This window comes from Aotus nancymaae, unplaced genomic scaffold (assembly GCF_030222135.1).
Source record: "Aotus nancymaae isolate 86718 unplaced genomic scaffold, 86718_ANA_hifiasm-v0.15.2.pri h1tg000028l, whole genome shotgun sequence".
Taxonomy (NCBI): Eukaryota; Metazoa; Chordata; class Mammalia; order Primates; family Aotidae; genus Aotus; species Aotus nancymaae.
The window spans coordinates 20,717,177-20,724,572 of NW_026988441.1; positions in this window are offsets into that span (position 1 = coordinate 20,717,177).

Below are 7,396 nucleotides of genomic sequence, written 5' to 3' on the forward strand. Positions count from 1 at the left end.
AGATAACTGATATCTGCATGGGTTAAAAGCCCCTTCTCATCACAATCTTCTTGTTTCCTGAGCACATTGAGGCACATGGGACTGGCATTGCTATTTCATTTCACGGCCAGCCAGCACTGAGCCCTAAGAGAGGCAGGGTTTCACCTGAAGCCACCCAGTTAGAGGCAGAGCTGAGCTCAAATCCAACCCTCCAGTGTGTGACCTCTAGCCTGGGTTCTGGAAGGCAGGCAGAGGCTCCCATAATGCTGCAGCCAGGACAGCTGCCCATGTCATTATTTGTGCAGTGTACAGCCTGTGTAGCCGTCTACTGCAGCCCTACCCCTGTTCATACTGACTTGAGCTGAGGTCAGACCCCCGTCGTGACCTGGATGATTAATGCTAGCATAAACCGGTCACATGGCATGGGTCTACTGCACCCTTCCCTGCATCCCACTAGCTTTATTTCCTTCTCACAGTGTCCATTACTCACAGTGTCTATTCCTCAAAACTCCAGCTCTCACTGGTTATTGGCTTGCCAGCATAGCTCTGGTTCTAACTGGATCTGTCTACCTGAAACTGGCCGGCCACCTGGAAGTCCCCTGCCCTCTGACACTGTTCTTAGATCACATTCCTGGAAGGGCAGTGGTTCTACTCATCTTTTGCTGCTGGGTCAGAGGTCAGTGGCCAGTGTAGGGATTGTAGCAGGGGCGTATCATCCCAATGCAATAAGGGCATGGCCAGGACACAGGCGGGTGTGCCTGATACAAAAGACAGGCCGGTGCCCTTCACGAGGTCTGTGCATAGGACAGGCTCCGTGCTCCCTGTAGTGCAGACAGACCAGAGCATCACCTCTCAAGAAGTTTGGGAGAAGATTCTCACACCCCTGGGTGATTGAATGAAGGCTGACTCCATTCTCAATTCTGCAATTCTAGGTCCAAATTGTAATCCCTTAGAAATAAACAGAACAACAACTCACCATCTAGATAATTGTCCCGTTTGGTGAAGTCTTTCCAGTCCAGCCTTCCAAGAAACAGTCTTCCAACAGGCTGTAGCTAGGATCTTAGCAGGTCCCGGTGATCTACACTGCCGTAAGTGACAGACACGTGGTTTTCTATAGGATTGGCATAAACAGTCTGGTACGTGTCACCATCCATCCACTGGAGTGAAGTAGGCTTTAGTCTCAGGGTGACTGACCTACCTTGACAGAGAAGAAAGGTTTTATTTAAAAACAAATCGGGCACTGGACTTGAGGTCAGAAGATTTGCACCACGGCATTGACCAATTAGGGGGTCTCTCCAAGCTGCTGTTCTTTCATCTAAAAAAAAAATGAGGACAGCTGGGCATGGTGGCTCACACCTGTAATCCCAGCACTTTGGGAGGCTGAGGTAGGCAAATCACAAGGTCAGGAGTTCAAGACCAGCCTGGCCAACATGGTGAAACTCCGTCTCTACTAAAAATACAAAAATTAGCCAGGTGTGATGGTGGGCACCTGTAAGCCTAGCTACTCAGGAGACTGAGGCAGAATAATTGCCTAAACCTGCGAGGTGGAGGTTGCAGTGAGCCGAGCTTGCACCGCTGCACTCCAGCCTGGGTGACAGAACAAGATTCCATCTCGGAAAAAAACAGTGGAGGTAGGGGGAGGTGGATGGTGACTCCATCTGGCCTGCCTCCCAGGTGGTTTTGTAAATCAAATGGGTAGATGTTCGTGGAAGCTGAGTATGCCCATGGGTGCTCCGCACAGGTGAGTGTGTGCATGACATTGACAGCTCTGGGATTGTACCTGCCCTGACCCTCTCCTGGGCTGGAGCTGAAGGAGGCCCTGGTGTCGCCTCTGTCTGGCTCCTCACTCTTCATGTCCCCCCAAACCCTCCCTCCTGAAGGCAAGCAGGCGTCCTTCCTGATGGAGGGAACCCGACCCACCACCTCTCAGCTCCACCCGCATCCCTAAGACTTCCTGTAGTCAGTCATGCTCGTTCCACTTTCTTTTAAGGTTTGCTTCTTTTCAAATCCCCGCACAGAGTAGGGGGGAGCCCTGCATAGCTTCCACCTCTTTTATATACAGTAGCTTGTTTTATGACTTTGTTTTAAAAACTATTGGCTTAGGGTGCAATAACACAGATGTCTTTGCCTCACAAGAGAACCGTGAATTTCCACTTCTCTCTCCTTGGTGACAGCTACATTACCTTCCATGGATAGTCTTTTCTTTGGCCCTGGAATAAGGAGGAGAAAAAAAAAAAACCTCGCTGTTTTCTCCTGCAATTGTCCCTTGCAATAGGGCAATCGGATCGATAGAGCTGGCGCCCACTCTCCTTCATGGGGCCCCCTACCACGTCTTCGGGAGGCAGCCCTGTCAGCAGCCTCCTGGTGGTGGAGGAAGACTTAATGTCCCCATCCCCAAAGGAGTGCTAAAGCCATCGTGGGAGAAATATCTGTTTTCTTGCGTGCGATCTGCAGGCGTTTCCCTAAGTGGTGGCAACCCAGTGGCGGGGAAACTTTGTTGGCTGGCTCACTAAATCTTCACCTGCCTGACCCCAGCCTGACAACTTCCTAACACGCGCGCAGAACAGTCAATGCTCTGTGCAGAGCCGAGAGCTCCATCAGCCTCTCGGCAAATGTCGGAGTCCCGGTTGGATGAGAGGAAGGAGCGGGAAGGCAGATTTACACACACATCACGGCCGGGCGAGGCGAGGAGGAGGCAGCCTGTCTTGTGCTCGCATGCAGAACTCTTCCCGCTCCTAACATGTCAGGCTGTCAGGCTGCCTGTTCCCCGTGTGGAAGTGGTAAGGTGTGAGTTTAATTAGCATGGAACAAAATTTCTTACTATCTAATAATAACACCTTGGATTTTTATGTTACCTGCTCTCCAACAAGCTCAAAGCATTCAAAATAAATGTGCTTCTTCATGGCATCTCTTTGCACTCCAGACACAAAGATGGATCGCGTCCCCATTTCACAGAAAGGGAAGTCAAGGCAGAGAGCTATTGGTGGCTCACTAAACCATGGAAGGAAATTAACAGCAGCCTCCTCACTTAATAGTTTTCTTTCAGTTCTGTGCAGAATCTATGGGCTTATATTTCTTGGAAAGAAGGGTGATGGAACCCTCATGGGGTTGCAGCCGCCAGGGCCTTCAGATGATGGGGAGGTGACCTTCGTGAATGGAGTGTGTCAGATGACACAGAGTGGCAGGATCTGGGCAAACTGGAGAGGGCCAGCTGCCTAAAAGGGGAAGCCTAGCTCCAGGTAATTACTGATGTGCAAGAATGCAAACCCAGCCTTACCAGGCCTTCCGATATTTAGATATGTACATGTTGACCAAAAAGAAAAGAAGGAGAAGGAGAAGGAGTAGAAGAAACCATCCCTGGGTAGCCCAATGTTTCCTTACTGGGCACAGCCCCAAGGCCTCCAGCGTGTGACTTCTAGACTGAAGCAGGGTTTAAACTAGATGGGCACACTGGCCCTTGCTTGGCCGGTGAGGGTGGGCTGAAGACGCACTGGCATGGGAATAGTTGGAGGCAATGCTGCAATGTGAGCAGTAGATGACAGGTCCCTGAATTACAGGACTGTCAGTGGTGTGGAGGGAAGGAGGAGGAGCCCAAAGAAGTGGAGGAAAAAGAAATAATGAATATGACCCACTGAAGGAGGGATTAGCTCACAATAGTTCCTGCTGGAGATCCCTGGGTCAAGAGGTTAGAGGACAGATAAGCCCAGAGAGCTGCTTGTGGGATACAGGACCCAGAAAGGTGGATGATAAAGTCTCAACCTAACGCACTCCAGGTAGCAACAGGACCAGCAGGTAGAAATGTCCCATGTCCTGGATGTGTTCAGGCTTCAGGATTCCAGGCGCAGTCCACATGTTAAAATGTGACTGTAGGCCAGATGAGGTGGCTCACGCCTGTAATCCCAGCACTTTGGGAGGCCGAGGCAGGCGGATCACCTGAGGTCGGGAGTTCGAGATGAGCCTGACCAACATGGGGAAACCCCATCTCTACTAAAAATACAAAATCAGCTGAGTGTGGTGGCACACGCCTGTAATTCTAGCTACTTAGGAGGATGAGGCAGGAGAATGGCTTGAACCCGGGAGGTGGAGTTTGCGGTGAGCTGAAATTGCACCATTGCACTCCAGCCTGGACAACAAGAGAGAAACTCGGTCTCAAAAAAAAAATGTGGTCTCTGATTTTGGGGTTATCAACTTTTTATTTGGTCAAGGGAGTCCATGAAAATAAATAACGAGCTACCATCTCTATATTGTCTCGGAATGAAAATGCTCCCCAAATAACAGACAACCCTTTAAAGAAAATATATTTAGCTCTTTAAAAAATTATTGTAATGTAAGTTCTGGGGTACATGTGCAGACAGTGCAGGATTGTTACATAGGTATACACATTTAGCTTTTTATGAAAAACTTACTCCTTGGAAGGCTGGGCATGGTGGCTCACGCCTGTAATCCCAGCACTTTGGGAGACTGAGGTGGGCAGATTGCTTGAGGACAGACATTCAAGACCAGCTTGGGCAACATGGCAAAACCCTATCTCTGCAAAAATAAAAATAAAAAATTATCTGGGTGTGGTGGCATGCACCTATAGTCCCAGCTACTTGGGAGGCTGAGGTGAGAGGGTCCCTTGAGCCCAGGAAGTCGAGGCTTCACTGAGCTATTGTACTCCAGGCTGGAGCACAGAGCAAGATCCTGTCCCAAAATAGAAGAAAAAAGGTTAAGAAAATATTTTTTTTTAAAAAAACTTAACTCCTTGGCCTTTCTTTCTATTTTGTTTAACACAAATGACACAGGTGTGTGAATTGCTGTTTGAGAGCCTCTGCTCTGGCCCCTGAGAAGGAACTGGGGGAAAAAGACCCAGGGTGGAGTTTGGCAGTAATCACAAGAGGAAAAGTGGGAAATTTGGGAGGACACAGGAGCCCCCCAGCACCGTGTAGCCTGGGAAGAGAAGCAAAAAGCAGGAGGCTTGGTTCCAAGACCTGGAGGATGTTCTCAGCCAAGGCTAGAAGAAGAAAGAGAGCAGGAGACAAAGGGAAAGGGGTGAGTGTTGGGGTCGCAGGGCAGCAAGTGGAGTTCAAGCGAAATGCATTTGGAGATGGCCTGGTTGGCTCTATGGGCATCTCAGGCTGCCAACTTGATTCAAAATCACTGGAGCCCCGCCTTTTTCATTTTAGGAGCTCAGACACAGGCTCCTGCATCCCTACTGAGCATAAAAGCACATATCCCAAATTCCAGGAGCAACCACAGCCACCTCTGGACACCAAAAACAGGAAGGTGAGCTCAGCTGGGCAGCTGTTTGGGGCTGCATCAGCCTCCCTGCTGCCCAGGGACCACCCCAGCGATGGCCCCGTACAATCCATAATCCAAGAAGGCCGTTGAGCAGAGACGCCTTCTGGGGCCATTGTCTGTCCCTGCACCGGGCCCTTATGTTGACATTGATGAAGCTTCTCCAGACGCCTGGGCAAGAACCTTTTCCTGGGATGAGGATTAACCACAGCTATTAGTGTTTGTGAGAGGGGAAGCCTCCTCTTCCTTCATCAGAAGTGTGTGCTTCCTGGGGATTATGAGTTAATGTATCTGGAACGGCGTCCACCCATCCAGGTTTTGTGGTCTCCCTGGAAGTCATATTCCAGGGCTCCCATGAGCCACCTGGCTGCGGTTCCACTTGGATCAGGGTTTGCCATTAAATGCAATGAGGAGCTCAGGCCATTTATCACAGTGAATCTGCTGCCCAAATCTGGGAGGAAATGGTTAGTGCTCCAAATTGGAGCTGAGTCCCCCTGCCAGGAACTAGGTAGGGCCAGCAGTGCTGGATTTCTGGGATTCGTTGAGTTGTCTGTTTGCACAAATGGTACCATTCATCTAGTCTCTCCTTTGTGTCTTGTCTGGTTGTGCAATTGAATTCCACGATTGCACAACCATCCACTCACTCATGAAATGTTCACTGAACTCTCACTGCGTACCAGGCCTTATTCTAGGTGCTGTCATGAGATAAAATTCCTGTCTCATATTCCAGGGGAGGAGAGAGGCATAAACACAAGCCTAGGTAACTTCAGAAAGTAATGAGTGCTCAGAAAATTTAAAGAAAAGAAAGAAAATTTAAAAGAGGTTACTATGATAGAGAGTGACTGGGCTAGTTTAGACGAGTGGTTAGGGAAGGGCCTGCTCGAGGTGGTGGTATCTAAGTGGATCTGAATCCAGTCGGAACTGAGGGTCAGGAAGATTATTCCAGGCAGAGATAACAGCAAGTGTTGGGACTCTGGGACAGGAATAAGCATGGCATATTTGGGAAACAGAAAGTTTACTGTGGCTGAAACCAAGTAAACAAGGCAGGACCAGTGGAAGATGAAGCTGGAAGAGAGGCAGAAAAGTAGAGCCTTATAGGTTGCGATGGGGATTTGGGATTGCACTGTAGTTGCCAGGGAAACCATTAAAGAGTTTAAGCAGAGATGTGCTGTATCGGTCAGGATGGGAGAAGTTGTGCTGCAGTAACAGGCTTCACAAATTCATAACTTAGAACAATTTCTCCCTCTTGGCAGGGCAGGGTTGGATGGGGTTGGAAATCTGATCCTTGTGGTTTCATCAGAAATCTCAGATTGAAAGACAATCTGCCTCCTGGAATGTCCCATAACATGAAGAAGGGCAGGTAGCAAATCGGGTACTCTGCTAAAGGTGTCCACCCTGGGAACAACACAGGTAACATCTGTCCCGTTTTATTGACAGAGCTAGCTATTCATGCTGGCCTTTCTTCAGAAATATTTGTTGCTGGCACTAATGACTATTGCATAGGGCACATGTTGGTAGAAGGAGAGCCCAGGGACCCAGCATTCATGGGCCCATGTCCCACCATTCAACATCATTGCCCCAACAAGGCCAATCCAGCCATGGAGTTTGATTGCTGATGTGGTAGTAGAAACTGCAGTTGTAGCTCTGATCTTTTTCAAAATAACTGAAATGCAGCCTTTTGGTAGTGCAAGTGCAAGTGCAATGTTGCAAAGTACAATGACCCCTGGGCTGTTGCTGGTCAAACTCATGCCTGTGAGCACCCAATGCTGCCCACCTCTGCAGCAGCCTGGGAAAGACAATTGCCTGAGCTGGGCGACCCTCACCATAAAAGCACCAGATGTTCCCACCTTCACAGAACAGCCCGGGATGGCCCAATGTCCCAGCGAGTCCCCTAAAATTCTCCTTTTCTGTCATTGACTCTAATCTCCGGTGGCTTTGACTCCTGCAGGGCTGTAGCCTCTGTGATCTTTACTGTGTGGAAGTCCCCCTTGCTGGGTCTTCCCTCGGTTTCCCTGCTGTCTCCTTCTGCAGCCTTGGCTGCCTGTAGCGAGTGGCCTCCTTATAAATTACAACCCCCTGACCTCGACAGGTCCTCTGCAGAACTCTGGATGCCACCAGAGCTTCAAGGAATTTCTGTCCT